This window comes from Mobula hypostoma, chromosome 2 (genome assembly GCF_963921235.1).
Source record: "Mobula hypostoma chromosome 2, sMobHyp1.1, whole genome shotgun sequence".
NCBI lineage: Eukaryota > Metazoa > Chordata > Chondrichthyes > Myliobatiformes > Myliobatidae > Mobula > Mobula hypostoma.
Genome location: NC_086098.1, coordinates 217423004 through 217438040, shown reverse-complemented (window position 1 = coordinate 217438040; position 15037 = coordinate 217423004). Strand labels below are relative to the sequence as shown.

Here is a 15037-nt window from a genome sequence, read left to right as displayed (position 1 = left end):
CGGTATTACAGGGAAAATACTGGCATGGATAGAACATTGGCTGATTGGCATGAGGCAAAGAGTGGGAATAAAAGCAGCCTTTTCTGGTTGGCTATCAATAACAATTTTGTTCAGCAGGGGTGGTGTTGGGACTACTTATTTTTAGATCATATGTCAATGATTTTGATGATGGAATTGATGGCATTGTGGCCAGGTTTGCAGACAACACAAAGAAAGGTAGAAGGGTAGGTAGTTTTGAGGAAGCAAGGAAACTGCAGAAGGATATTAGACCATAAGGCCATAAGACATAGGAGCAGAATTAGGCCAATTGGCCCATCATTTCTGCTCTGCCATTCAATCATGGCTGATCCTTTTATTTCCCTTTTTCAACCCCACTCATCGACCTTCTCCCTGTCACCTTTGACAAATTCACCACCCTCCAGCTAAAGAAATTTCTCTGTGTTTCTATTTAAAAAGAACACCCCTCTATCCTGAGGCTGTGCCCTCTTGTCCTAGACTCCCCCACCATGGGAAACATCCTTTCCATACCTACTCTGTCTAGGCCTTTCAACATATGAAAGGTTTCAATGAGCTCCCCTGTCGTCCTTCTACAGTCCAGCAAAAACAGACCCAGAGCCTTTAAATATTCCCGGTATTATAACCTTTTATTCCCTGAATCATCCTTGTGAACATCCTCTGAATTTTCTCCAGCACATCTTTTCTTAGATGAAGAGCCCAAAACTGTTTAGTATACAAAAGGTGAGACCTCACCAATGCCTTAAAAAGCCTCAGCATCACATCCCTGCTCTTATATTCCAGACCTCTTGAAATGAATGCCAACGTTACACTTGCCTTCCTCATCACCGATTCAACCTACAAGTTAACCTTTACGGTGTTCTGCACAAGGACTCCCAAGTCCCTTTGCATCTCAGTTTTTTGGATTTTCTCTCTGTTTAGAAAATAGTCTGTACATTTATTTCTTCTACCAAAGTACCTGACCACGCATTCTCCAACATTGTATTTCATTTGCCACTCACTTGCCTATTCTCTTAATCTGCCTAAGTCCTTCTGCAGCCTACCTGCTTCTTCAACACTACCTACATCACCACCAGTCTTCTGATCTTATGTCACATCTTTCTAATGATTTGATGCTATTCTTTACCAGCAGAGCAACGCCACCCTTTGTCTACCTTCCTATCCCTCCGATACAACATGTATCCTTGGACATTCAGCTCCAAACTACATCCTTCCTTCTGCCATAATTCAGTAATGGCCACAACATCCTACCCAACAATCTATAAAAGTGCAGCAAATCATCCACCTTGTTTCTTATACTCTGTGAATTGAGATATAACATGTTGAGTGATGTATTAGTACACTTTTTGATTCTGCATCCCTAATGCACTGATATTCACTCTGCTGGGTGCAATTTTGTTTTCCATCCATCCTCTCCTGAGTCCCTACACTCTGGTTGCCAACCCTCTGCCAAGTTAGTTTCAACCCTCCCCTATAGCTCTAACAAACGTGCCCATGAGAATATTGGTCCCCTAGGGTTCAGGTGCAAACCATTCCTTCCGTGCACGTCATGTTTCTCCTAAAAGAGATCCTAATAGTCCAAGAACCTGAAGCCCTGCCCCCTGCACCAGCTTGTCAGCCACACATTTATCTACCAAATCATTCTGTTTCTACCCTCACTGGCACGTGGCACAGGTAATAATCCAGAAATTACTACCCTGAAGGTCCTGCTTCTCAGCTTTCTGCCTAGCTCTCTAAAGTCTCACTTCAGGACCTCTTAGCTTTTCCCTCCTATTTCATTGGTACCAATATGTACCAAGACATATGTACCAAGCTCTCCCTACCCCTCCAAAATACAGGTTAGATGGATTAGAAGAATGAGCAAAGAATAGACAATTGGGATACAGTGTCGGGAAGTGTATGGTCATGCACTTTGGTAGAAGGGACAAAAGCGCAGACTTTTTTTCTAAATGATGAGAAAATTCAAATATCCAAGGTACAACAGGACTTGGGAGCCCTCATGGACGATTCCCCAAAGGTTAACTTGCAGGTTGACCCAAAGATGAGGAAGGCAAATGCAACGTTAGCATTCATTTCATGAGGACGAAAATATAAAACTAAGGTTGTAATACTGAGTCTTTATAAGGCACTGGTGAGATGTCACTTGGAGTATTGTGAATAGTTTTGGGCCCTTATGTAGCCCCCTGATAAGCCTCAGGCTTGCTCAGCTCACTTTTGTCTAGGGGGGCAGCCTTCGGTCCCGCCAAACTGAGTAATCAGTTTGTGTAGATGCTGTGTGATGTGACCCACCACGCCAAATAACAGACAGTACACCATATGCGATTAAATGATTACACTTTATAAGTCTTACTGGAACTATGTAATTAATAGAGATACAATATAAAAGGGAAAGTAAAAGGTGCCAATCTTATCAAAGTTCAACAACTTTGTGCACAACAGTTGGAGCTCAATTAACGGAATCTTCTTTCCACTATTCGATCCCCTCCGACCTCCTCGACCGGCCACATGGGACCATCCACAGTGGTTGACCAGACGCTCCACATGAGTCTGTCTTAGTCTCTTTTCCTCGCCAAAGACCCTGGGCCTCGGACTCCCACTCGGGGTCCGTTCCATCGCCCAACTTACAGCATCGCTTCTCCTCTCTCTGTCCTCATCACACCTTCTCCTCAAAACCCGCGAAAACAATAGCTCACAGACACACAAGAAAGAATAACATCTATCCCAATTGGTTAGCAAATGAATACAGTTCTTGTTATGAGTAATTATAACCCAAAAATAGCTGCTAGAGAGGACGCCTTTCTCAGCAGTTAACATAACAAAGAAGCCATTTTATTCTAACATAACGAAGAAGCCATTTTTATTAGCCTTAGCAGTAACATAGAAGAAGAAACCCTACACTTATATAAGAAAGGATGTGCTGACACTGGAAAGGATTCAAAGGAGGTTCACATAAATGATTCTGGGAATGAAAAGCTTATCATATAAGGAGTGTTTGGTGGCTCTGTGCTTGTACTCACTGGAATTTAGAATAATGAGGGAGGATCTGATTAAAACCTATTGAATGTTGAAAGTCCTTGATAGAGTGGATTTAGAGAGGGTGTTTCCTATAGTGGGTGAGTCTAGGACACAGCCTCAGAATAGAGGAGTGCCCTTTTCGTGTGGGGCTGAGGAGGAATTTCTTTAGCCAGATGGTGGTGAATCTGTGGAATTTGTTGCCACAAGTAACTGTGGAGGACAGGTCACTGGGTTCTTTTAAGGTGGATTTTGAAAGATTTTTGATAAGTCAGGGTGTGAAAGGTTACTGGGAGAAGGCATGAGAATGTTGTTGAGAGGGATAATAAATCAGCTATGTTGAAATAGCAGGGCTGCCTTGATGGGCTGAGTGGCCTAATTCTGCTCCTATGTCTTAATTTTAATGGATTTTTTGATGTGGGAGAAAGCTAAAGCACTCTGGGCATACACAGATTTCACACCAACTGCTGGTTCACTGGAGCCCTGTGCCAGCTCTGTTAACTGTAGCTACACTTGCCACTCCAGCACCTCAAGCACCACCAAGAACAAATTAATCAAACATAATTTCTATTGAATTATTGGAATATATTCTTAAATTGTTGACTTGTGTTAAACATTAGATTTTTCATATAGATCAGTAGTTGATGAAGAATTCGTTTTTCATATTTAGAATACCAAATGCCTGAATCAGGATTCAGTCAAATTTCAGAGGCTTACTGAAATTATGATGTTAATACAAAGCAGGACATAATTATCCTGCTGAATGTTACCAATGATCAGAACAACTGGCAAAGACAGGATTGGAATTAAACCATGTCAAAAATGAAGTTACAGTGATAAGAATGAGAATCTCCTGGTAGGATTAATAAATGTAATATTACACATAATTGATTTTCTCCCACGCATCTTTGGAAACATATATCTAATTAGTGCAGATACAACTGACTGAGAAACTAAAGCTTCTCATTTCACTGCCAAAGGTTTACATTACAAAGCAAAGCATAGCTTCTCATACATTTAAATGGTTTTACATGACCCTTCAGCAAAGTGTTTAAGCTCTGTAGTGGTGCTCTTCATAAGGCAGGGCCAAAGGCAGCAGTGTGATACTCAATTTATTGTTGGCTGGAATATATTTCACCAGCATGTCATATCCACTTCACAAGTGCTTCAGGCATCTGCTAAATTTACTGGAAGTGTCTTAACTTAGCCATTCTTTATTAAAATATATTAAAAGTGTAGGTGATTTCAGTATTTAAGAAGTAACCCCTTGGAACAGTCTTTTATATGTGAAAATATTTGTGTAGAAAGAACACTTACTCTCTTGCATCTGACTGTGTAAAACAGACAATAGACTAAATGAGTTAAACTTGGCTGTAACGAAGCCTGCAAACAGCCCATCCGTTGATGCAGAATTTTTTTTTAGATTATGAAGACACGTAGTCCCCTGTTATTGTCATTTAGTAATGCATACATTAAGAAATGATACATTATTTCCTCCGGTGTGATATCACAAAAACACAGGACAAACCAAGACTGAAAAACTGACAAAACCACATAGTTATACATACAGTTACAACAGTGCACAATACCATAACTTGATGAAGAAGTCCGTGAGCACAGTAAATTTCAAAGTTTCTCAAATGTCCCACATCTCACGCAGACGGGAGAGGGAAGAAAAACTCTCCCTGCCATGCTGACCACAATCTGATTCTCAGTCATCCGAAAACTTCGAGCTCTGATCAGCTCTCTGACACCAAGTACTGAGCTCCATCTCTGTCCGAGCAATTCGACCTCTTTCTCGGTCGTCAAAAGCAGGCAAAGCCGGGGATTTTGAGGCCGAAAGATTCCCAACCACACAGTAACGACAGCAGCGGATGGGCGTTTCAGAAATTTCTTCAGATGTTCCTCTGTGCTTTCACATCTACCTCCATCAAATCAGAAATTGTCCACGGCCCCATTTAACAGATACAACATAATTTTTCATCGGAGAGCTGCGCACATGCGGTGCACTGCCATCTTCTCCTCCCACCTGTGGTTTGTGGTTGTAATGGCAGCAAGGCTTTAAATAGAACCATAGAACCATAGAAACTACAGCACAGAAACAGGCCTTTTGGCCCTTCTTGGCTGTGCCGAACCATTTTCTGCCTAGTCCCACTGACCTGCACACGGACCATATCCCTCCATACACCTCCCATCCATGTATCTGTCCAATTTATTCTTAAATGTTAAAAAAGAACCCGCATTTACCACCTCGTCTGGCAGCTCATTCCATACTCCTACCACTCTCTGTGTGAAGAAGCCCCCCGTAATGTTCCCTTTAAACTTTTCCCCCCTCCCTAAACCCATGTCCTCTGGTTTTTTTCTCCCCTTGCCTCAGTGGAAAAAGCCTGCTTGCATTCACTCTATCTATACCCATCATAATTTTATATACCTCTATCAAATCTCCCCTCATTCTTCTACGCTCCAGGGAATAAAGTCCCAACCTATTCAACCTTTCTCTGTAACTGAGTTTCTGAAGTCCTGGCAACATCCTTGTAAACCTTCTCTGCACTCTTTCAACCTTATTTATATCTTTCCTGTAATTTGGTGACCAAAACTGAACACAATACTCCAGATTCGGCCTCACCAATGCCTTATACAACCTCATCATAACATTCCAGCTCTTATACTCAATACTTTGTTTAATAAAGGCCAATGTACAAAAAGCTCTCTTTACGACCTTATCTACCTTTGACACCACTTTTAGGGAATTTTGTATCTGTATTCCCAGATCCCTCTGTTCTACTGCGCTCCTCAGTGCCTTACCATTAACACTGTATGTTCTAGGTTGGTTTGTCCTTCCAACGTGCAATACCTCACACTTGTCAGTATTAAACTCCATCTGCCATTTTTTAGCCCATTTTTCCAGCTGGGCCAAGTCCCTCTGCAGGCTCTGAAAACTTTCCTCACTGTCTACTACACCTCCAATCTTTGTATTATCAGCAAACTTGCTGATCCAATTTACCACATTATCATCCAGATCATTGATATAGATGACAAATAACAATGGACCCAGCACTGATCCCTGTGGCACACCTCAGTCACAGGCCTCCACTCAGAGAAGCAATTCTCTACCACCGCTCTCTGGCTGCTTCCATCGAGCCAATGTCTAATCTAATTTACCACCTCTCCATGTATACCTAGCGACTGAATTTTCCTAACTAACCTCCCATGCGGGACTTTGTCAAAGGCTTTACTGAAGTCCATGTAGACAATATCCACTGCCTTCCCTTCATCCACTTTCCTGGTAACCTCCTCGAAAAACTCCAATAGATTGGTCAAGCATGACCTACCACGCACAAAGTCATGTTGACTCTCCCTAATAAGTCCCAGTCTATCCAAATGCTTGTAGATTCTGTCTCTTAGTATTCCCTCCAATAACTTACCTACTACCGACGTACGTTAAACTTACTGGCCTATGATTTCCCGAATTACTTTTCGATCCTTTTTTAAACAACGGAACAACATGAGCCACTCTCCCATCCTCTGGCACCTCACCTGTAGACAGCGACATTTTAAATATTTCAGCCAGGGCCCCTGCAATACTAGAGAGGTCCAAGATATGAACAACAGAAAGTATCTTCTGGGGTCTGTAATTGAACACAAAGATCCAGACATCATTGTCATTGTTGGGGTTTTCTTTCACCAGATATGTTGTTTTCTTTATCAATGTAATGAAGTCAGAATTGGTAGTTTGATGGGAACTTCGAATGTTTATGCTTGATTGTCTGTAAGTGCTACTGAAAATACAAACTTTGTTAAATGTGTTAACTGTGTTTTCAGTGTCACAATAAGATACTTAAAGGCTTGAAACATCACAGGGACTAGAAATATAATTGCACCAATTTAGCATGCAATTCCTCATGTATTTCCTTGACATTAAAATAGATAGAATTTTTGTTGATCCCAAAGGAAATTACAGTGTCACAGCAACATTCCAAGTGCCCAGAAATACAAATATACAAATATTACGTAACACTCAGCTATATTGGCTGGTATATGTCTAGGGAAGACCCTGTCCACCACACGCCTGGATGCTCCCGGTTACGTCGGTTGCTGTACAACTGACACTGAAATCAGCTTCAAACATCAATCATCAGCCAGCACACACTGTACGTTTTACCAATTACACTTTATAGATACTACTAAGTCTATGAAATTAATATAAGTTCAATATAAAAAAAAGGAATGGAAAAGGCGCCAGACTTATCAAAGTTCAAGTTCTTCATGAACATGTTGGAGCTCAGGAATTTCTTCGGGACCCCTCTGACCCCGGCGACTCACGGCTCGGGAACACCTAGAGTGATGGACCTAAGTTTTCCCTCACGTCCTTCGTCCTCACGGTCTCTCCTCTGACTCCCCGCCAAAAGCCCCTGGTTCCCAGTCATATGAGACAGCATATCACCCCAAGAAAGAATAACATTGGCACCCATTGGCTGGTAGTACCTCTGCTCTCTGTATTAACCCAAGCAAATGTCTAGCTGGAGACTTTCTCAGCATTTAACATAACATAGAAGCCATTTTAATCCACATACGCAGTAATTTAAAAGATTAACATAGCAATGAAGCCATTTTACATTTAACATAACAAAGGAGAAACCCCGTACAATTAGAAGAGAAGTAAAAAAGAATAAACAAAAGTTATCTCAAGCAGGCTAACGGGACGGGTGGTCACTTCCTTGGCTATAGGTTGACTCATTATAGAGCCTAATGGCCAAGGGTGAGAATAATCTCATATAGAACTCTTTAGAGTAGCACAGTTGTCTTCGTCTATTACTAAAAGTGCCCCTCTGTTCAGCCACAGTGACATGCAGACAGTGAGAAACATTGTCCGGAACTGCCAGGATTTTCCATAGGGTCCTTTTCTCTACCACAGCTTTCCAGTTTGATGTCTATAACAGAGCAACCCTTTCTAATCAGCTTGTTGAGCCTGCTGGCATCACTGTGTTGATACCATTGCTCCAGCACACCCTCGCATAGAAGATTATACTGGTGACAAAAGACTGGTAGAACGTGTGAAGGAGAGGCTTCCATACTCCAAAGGACCTCAGTCTTCTCAGGAAGTAAAAGTTACTCTGGCCCTTCTTGTACAAAGCTTCTGTGCAGGTGCTCCATACAAGTCTGTCATCCAGGTGCACCCCCAGGTACTTGTAGTTCCTCATCGCATCCACATCCTCACCATCAATAGTAACAGGGAGCAGTGCAGGCTTGGTCTTCCTAAAGGCCATCACCATCTCATTTGTCTTACTGATATTTAAAAACAACTCACTTTTTAAAATAACTTGTACTGTTTCCACTGATACCTGAATCCAGTGTGTTAACCTTTTATATGTAATGTGTCTATAAACACATGGTCCCTTCTTATTTCCTGTTATGCTGCCTGTCAGGACTTGTCAGGATGTTTGCTGGTTTTACTGTGTCTGTGTGCCGTTAATCTCCTACAGATTTTCCAAAATAAGTGTCATATGAAAAGAGAGCAATCAGTGTAAGAGAGCCTGGTTAATCTTTGTGGCCAGCATTTTATGAGATCATCATTAAGCGCCGATCCTTTGCCGCTGATCAAAAGCACGGTGTGACATCTGTAATGTTAATGACTTTGTAGGACAGATGTAAGTGTAAAGAGTTGGAAGAGAGTCTACCCCAGTGGGATAATTTTGAGGAATTTTAGCAGTTCCGCTGTAGAAATCTCATTAACCCACATGTAGTGGAAGTCAATAAGTAACCCCATACCACCTTTGAAAGGCAGCTCAGAGTGCTCCGTGCATGCTAAGAGCAAATAAAGATACAAAACAGCAATAATACAGTATGACTTGCCTAACACACTAAATTCTATGCTGGTGGTATGAAACCTTCCAAAGGAGAGACTGTGCAGAAAGAAATAGTAAATTGACCTTGACTGGTCAATATAAGCAGAATGATTAATGCTTTATATGGTTTTGTTCTGGTCTGACACATTTCTCAATGTTCCATAATTTCAATAATTGATCAAGAACCAGCATATAGAAACAATAAAAAAGACCTGGCAAATCTGACTGCCATTTAGTTCATTTGTTCTTCCATCTGCTTATGTTATCTGCTTAACTATTGAGTAAATAAATGTCCAGGAACCTCAAAAAAGAGTTCAGACTTTATGAGTGGTTTCCAGGTGCATTGTTTCATTTTCGTAGGCTGCATGGTGGTGCAGAAGGTAGTACTGCTGCCTCACAGCTCAGCAGACCCAGTATCCTTGACCCTGATGGTTGTCAGTGTAAAGTTTACCATTCATTCTGTGGCTGTGTGGGATTCCCTTGGATCCTCTGGTTTCTTCCCACATCCGAGATGCTCTGGTAATTTAACTGACAACCATAAATTACCCTTTTGTGAAGATTAGTGGCAAAAAAATGAGAAGGAAGTTAGTGGGAACAATGAGAGAGAATAAGGGTACAAGGAAATATAATGGGTGAATGTCAATAATGGAATCACTCCCCAGGCAGCCAGTACAGACCCCATGAGCAAAACGGTTTCCCAGATTGTTATGAGATTCTCTTTCAAAATTGCTATTCAATTCAGAATACCACACATTAAAAGAATGGTTCTACCAATGCATCTTACTTACATTACAAGATTTCCTAAAGTCAATTTGTCATATGTACCTTTAATATACGTATCAGTAGGCAGTGACAATAATCTTAAGGTGCTTAACATCCATTAGTTGCAGTATAAGCTGGCGCCCCAAGCAATAGCATCCTGTATTTAATCATTTCTTTGGTGTAGGGACATTCCAAAATGCTTCCTAGGCAGGAAAGGGAGATTAGAAAAACTGAACTGAAATGAGGTCACATAGATGGATTTTCTGCAGACTTCTGTCAGCATAAGGATTTGAGGTGATAGTTCCAATGAATATAACTTATAGCTGAGGGATCAAGAGGAAGCAATGGGGCAAAGAGTCATGAGTTCTGCATTTAAGTGACAAGGAATACAATTATTCTGCAAAATGAGCAGGCACAATACTTTAATTCTTGATCTCCTAGCTTGTGCAGAACATTACTCAATAAGTAAGGTTGGTTTAATAGGGGGTGGATATTGTGGGCACACATTATGAAGTTAAACTCACAGATCTATTTCAAAATAAGTGGCTAAGAATTCATCCTCAGTCAGTACAAGAAAATATGTTATGTAACAGTGGGACTGCATAGTTTTCCACTTGTGAAGCTCACTTCCAATGATTTCAATACCATTGAAATTTGGAGGTGAAGCAGAGAAGGCAGCAATCACTGGAAAATGCATTTCTAGGCACCGGATTTTCAACAAGAGTTATCAAACAATGGAATCAGTATACATCAGCGAGGGTAAGAATGTTGGGTGAGCAATATTCAGTGTACAACCGGTCTCAAGCCCATGAGAAAATGCTGGAAATGTGCAGGCACGGAACTGCAATTCTGCCTCTCCTTTCTCTGCAGTCTTAATTTTTTCATTTTCTGACTTTTCTCATGAAGGTCACCTATCTAAATTTTTAGCAACACAAGAGACTGCAGACGCTAGAATCTGGAGCAGCACATGAAGTGGAGGAACTCAGTGGGTCAGGCAGCATCTATGGATGGGAAAGGACAGATGAGTTTTGGGGTTGAGACTGTTCACCTGGACTGGATATCATCTGGGCTTCATCTTGCCCGGATGAAGGGAATTAACCCAAAATGTCAACTGACCATTTCCCACTATAGATGCTGCTTGACCTGCTGAGTTCCTCCACTGCTGTATATGTTATCAGAGATATTAACTGTGTTTCTCTCTCCACATTTGAAATATTTTCAAAATTTTACAGTATTTTAATTTTTTTGGAAAATTGTTCATGGGAGACAAATAAAGAGGATCCCTTATGAAACAATAAATTTTACAGTAACTATTATGGTCTCTCCCCATATGAAAATATGTCTCTTGAAATGTGATTTAATCTGAGCTGCATCATTATAATTTGGATAGACCTTTGTTAAAATCAAAGATGAGAAAATCTACAGATGCTGGAAATCCAAGCAATGCACATAAAATGCTGGAGGAACTCAGCAGGCCAGGCAGCTGAAAAGAGTAAACAGTCATTGTTTTGGGCTGAGACTCTTCATCAGGACTGGAAGAAAAGATGAGAATTTAGCGCAATAAGGTGAGGATGAAGTACAAGGTGGTAGGTGATAGGTGAAACCAGGAGAGGGGGAGGAATGAAGTAAGGAGCTGGGAGACTGATAGGTGAAGGTGACTGAAGAAGAGCGAATCTGATAGGAGAGGGTAGAAGCCTGTGGAAGAAAGGGAAGGGGGGAGGAGTGCCAGCGGGAGGTGAAGGTCAGTAAAGAGATGAGGTGAGAGAGGGAAAAAGGAATGAGACTTGTGAAACGGGGGTAATTATTTGAAGTTCAAGCAATCACAGTTCATGCCACCAGGCTCAAGGCTACCCAGACAGAATATAAGGTGTTGGTCCTCCAATCTGAGTATGACCTAATCACAGTACTAGAGGAAGCCATGGACTGTCATGTTGGAATGGAAGTGAAAAGTAGGATTGAAGTGGGTGGCCCCCGGGAGATCCTGACTTTCTGACGGACGAAGCATAGGTGCTCAGCAAAGCCGCCTCTTAATCTACTTCAGGTTTCACTGATATGCAGGAGGTCTCACTGGGAGCACCAGATACAATAGGTGACCCCAACAGGCTCACAGGTGAAGTGTCAACTCACCTGTAAGAACTGTTTGGGACCTTGAATGGTAGTGAGGGAGGAGGTGTAGGGGTCAATATGGCACTTGTTCTGCTTGCAAGGCCAAGCACCAGGAAGAAGATCAATGGGGAGGGATGAAAGGACAATGGAGTTGCGTAGGGAGCAATCCCTGTGGAAAGTGAAATGCGGGGGTGGTTGAGATATGCTTGTAGTAGGATCCTGTTGGGGATGGCAGAAGTTATGGAGAATAATGTGCTGAATGTGGAGGCTACTGGGATAGTAGTTGAGGACAAGAGGAGCCCTATTCCTGGAGGGGTGGCAGGAGGATAGAGTGAGGGCAGACGTGCACGAAATAGAAGAGATGCAGGCAAGGGCAGCACTGATAGTGGAGGAAGGAAAACCCCTTTCTTTAAGAAGGAGCATGTCTCATTGGTTCTGGTTGGAGGTTGGATGAGCAACACCTTATATTCCGTTTGTGTAGCCTCCAACCTGGTAGCATGAACAGACATTTCCTGAACTTCTGGTAATTGGCCCCCTTCACCATTCCCATTCCTGTTCCCTCTCTCACCTCATCTCCAAACCTGCGTATCTCTCTCCGATGCTCCTCCCCCATCTCTTTCTTCTGTAGTCTTCTGCCCACTCCTATCAGATTCTCCCTTCTCCAGCCCTTTATATTTTTCAGCAATCAACTTTCCAGCTGTTTACTTCACCCCTCCCCCTCTCCGACTTTCACCTGTCACCTACCAGTTGTACTTCCTCACCTCCCCCCACCTTCTTGCTCTGATGTCTCAACCTGTTGAAAGGTTACGGCCCGAAACGTTGATTGTTTACTCTTTTCCATAGATGCTGCTTGCTGAGTTCCTCTAGCAATTTGTGTGTGTTATTTGCTAAAATTTGTTCTCTTCGGAGACTCATAAAACATAGAACATAGAAAATTACCACACAGTACAGGTCCTTTGGCCTATAATGTTGCACTGACCTTTTAACCGACTCGAAGATCAATCTAACTCTTCTTGCCTATATAGCCCTCCATCTTTCTATCATCCATGTGCCTATCTAAGAGTTTCTTAAATGGTCCTAATGTATCTGCCTCTACCACCACCCCTGGCAGGCCGTTCCACAGGGCTCATAGAGAGATTCAGCATGGAGATGCCTTCTTCAGCCCGATAAGTCTAGCCTGACTATTGTGCATCCTTTTACTCTAATCCCACATTAATCCTTTTTTTAAAATTGTCACCACATTCTTGTCAACTCCCCTCAAATTTGATCAATTACCAACAAACAAAGGGCAATTTACAGTGGCCAATCCACCTACCCAATTATATGCCTTTGGATCGTGGGAATAAACTGGAGAACCCGGAGAAAACCCATATCGTGATTGGAACAATATGCAAAGGCAGTTCCCAAGGTCAGGACGGAACCTAGATTTCTGGTGCTCTGAGGCAGTGGCTCTACTAGCTGCAGCACTGATATGCAAACATTTTCCAAAGTTCAGAGTGTAGTATATTGAGCACATGTTCAGCATGCCAAAACAGCATGAGACTTAACTCATTGTTATCCATCGATAAATCACTATTGCACCCTCACTGGAAGTGCATGTTGGATAATGGTTAAGTAGAAAACACAAACTTTTGATAAAATTACAGCTGTATGGTAGTTTTGGGTCCCTGACTCATATATATATATATATATATATATATCTTAATTTGACATATTATCTTGCTTAGGTTTGCAACGTGGAGAATGTACAGGCTGTTGCCTAAGAACTTGGATTTCATCTTGATTTGGCATGCTGAACATGTGTCAATATAACACAGTCTGTGATCTTTGGAAGGTGTTGAGCAGCCTGCTGTATTTCCAAAGCTGCCTTGTCAGGTCTCCTGATGTCAGTGGAGGATCCGTTTGAACAGATACAAGTGTAATAAATTCATGCCCCATGTACTCCTACTTGTACTGTGAGTGTTCAACAAAGGTCATAGATGGTTCTTGAGAGCTTCAATTTAAGTCAGGAAGGGAGGAATCGTGTGATGCGTCACTTATCATCAGGTACGTGACTAACACTGACAGGCGTGCTAGGGTGGATTGCTCAGTGAATTAAATGGCCAAATTCCTGAGGGGAGATTTCACTTGGAAATGATTGTTAGCATAATCTAACCGTGGTTAAATCACTTTAATGTATGATTTGTATGTAAAAATAATATTATTACTGTATCAAAATTCTTGGCTGTATTTGAAATGATATGCTTCGTGTTTACATGTAGTTTCTGGCATTGTATGTAACACAGTCCTGAGATGCCATCTGCATTAAGCTTCCAGCACATTCCAATCTGTAAAGCTCCCTTCAGCAAGGCCTCTGTCAGTCAGGGTTGACCATAGATGTTGCAACCTAGCTGTTCAGACACAGAAGCCTGGGAAGTACGATATAGAGAGCAAACTGTTGTCCACGTGGAAAGCTACCACCCCCCCCCCCCCACGCACCTGATGAACCTGAAGGAATGTCAGAGACCGATACAGTTTGGTATCAGCAGCATTGCAGGAGTTTCCAGTCAGCGTTCAACTCAACGTAGGATTGCCTTAGGGACTCTAGCTCCAGATTTTTACCTCAGAATTACAGTACTTCTGAAGCCTTCCCCATGAGTGGGTATAGCCACAAGACAGCAGAGGTTTGAGATCAGAGTTTTCCTTCTCCTAGATGAGAGACCAACCTCAGCCCAAAGCGACTGGTTTTAAGGTGCCAGTAACCCACCTTTGTCGCTTCTCCTGTCAGTAGAAACGGTTCAGCCAAGCTTAGTAGCCAAGCCACACGTGAAGGACAGGAGCTGGGCTTGGTTTGTCAGAGGCTATTTGAGGCACACACCATTGGGAGCATTTAGTAGGTAGTGGGAGCTTATCCCCACTACCACCCATCTTAAGGAACCCAAGTCTCTGTTAGTAAGCATTACTTAGGCTCTGATTGTTCTGTGATTTGGTTTAGTTACAACAATTCAATATTTATGAGAATGAAGGATCAAGATTGAAATAATCCCTGCTTCTGCAAATATGCTATAATTCTATGGTCCAATTTTCCTCAGACACCATTATATATTTCAAAGTTCATTGGTGACTAAAAATATTTAATTGGTTCTAAGCTCCTTAGAGCACAGACTTTACCAGGTGCGGCTAAGCTGGTGCTTTTCTAGAAACATGTGCAGGTGTTTTTATTGTACTATTCTGTATGCATTTACTCTGACAGACAAGGAGGCCATTCAGCCCATGTGGTTTGTACTAGCTCATAGAGTAGCCCATTTTCCCCATTA

The 15037-nt window shown here is 42.0% G+C and overlaps 1 protein-coding gene across 1 annotated transcript in view; it reads left to right on the top strand.

Annotated features, from left to right (window-relative positions):
• cbln4 (cerebellin 4 precursor) overlaps nucleotides 1–15037 on the top strand; it is a 175929-nt gene that overhangs the window by 56159 nt on the left and 104733 nt on the right. The window lies entirely within an intron of this gene.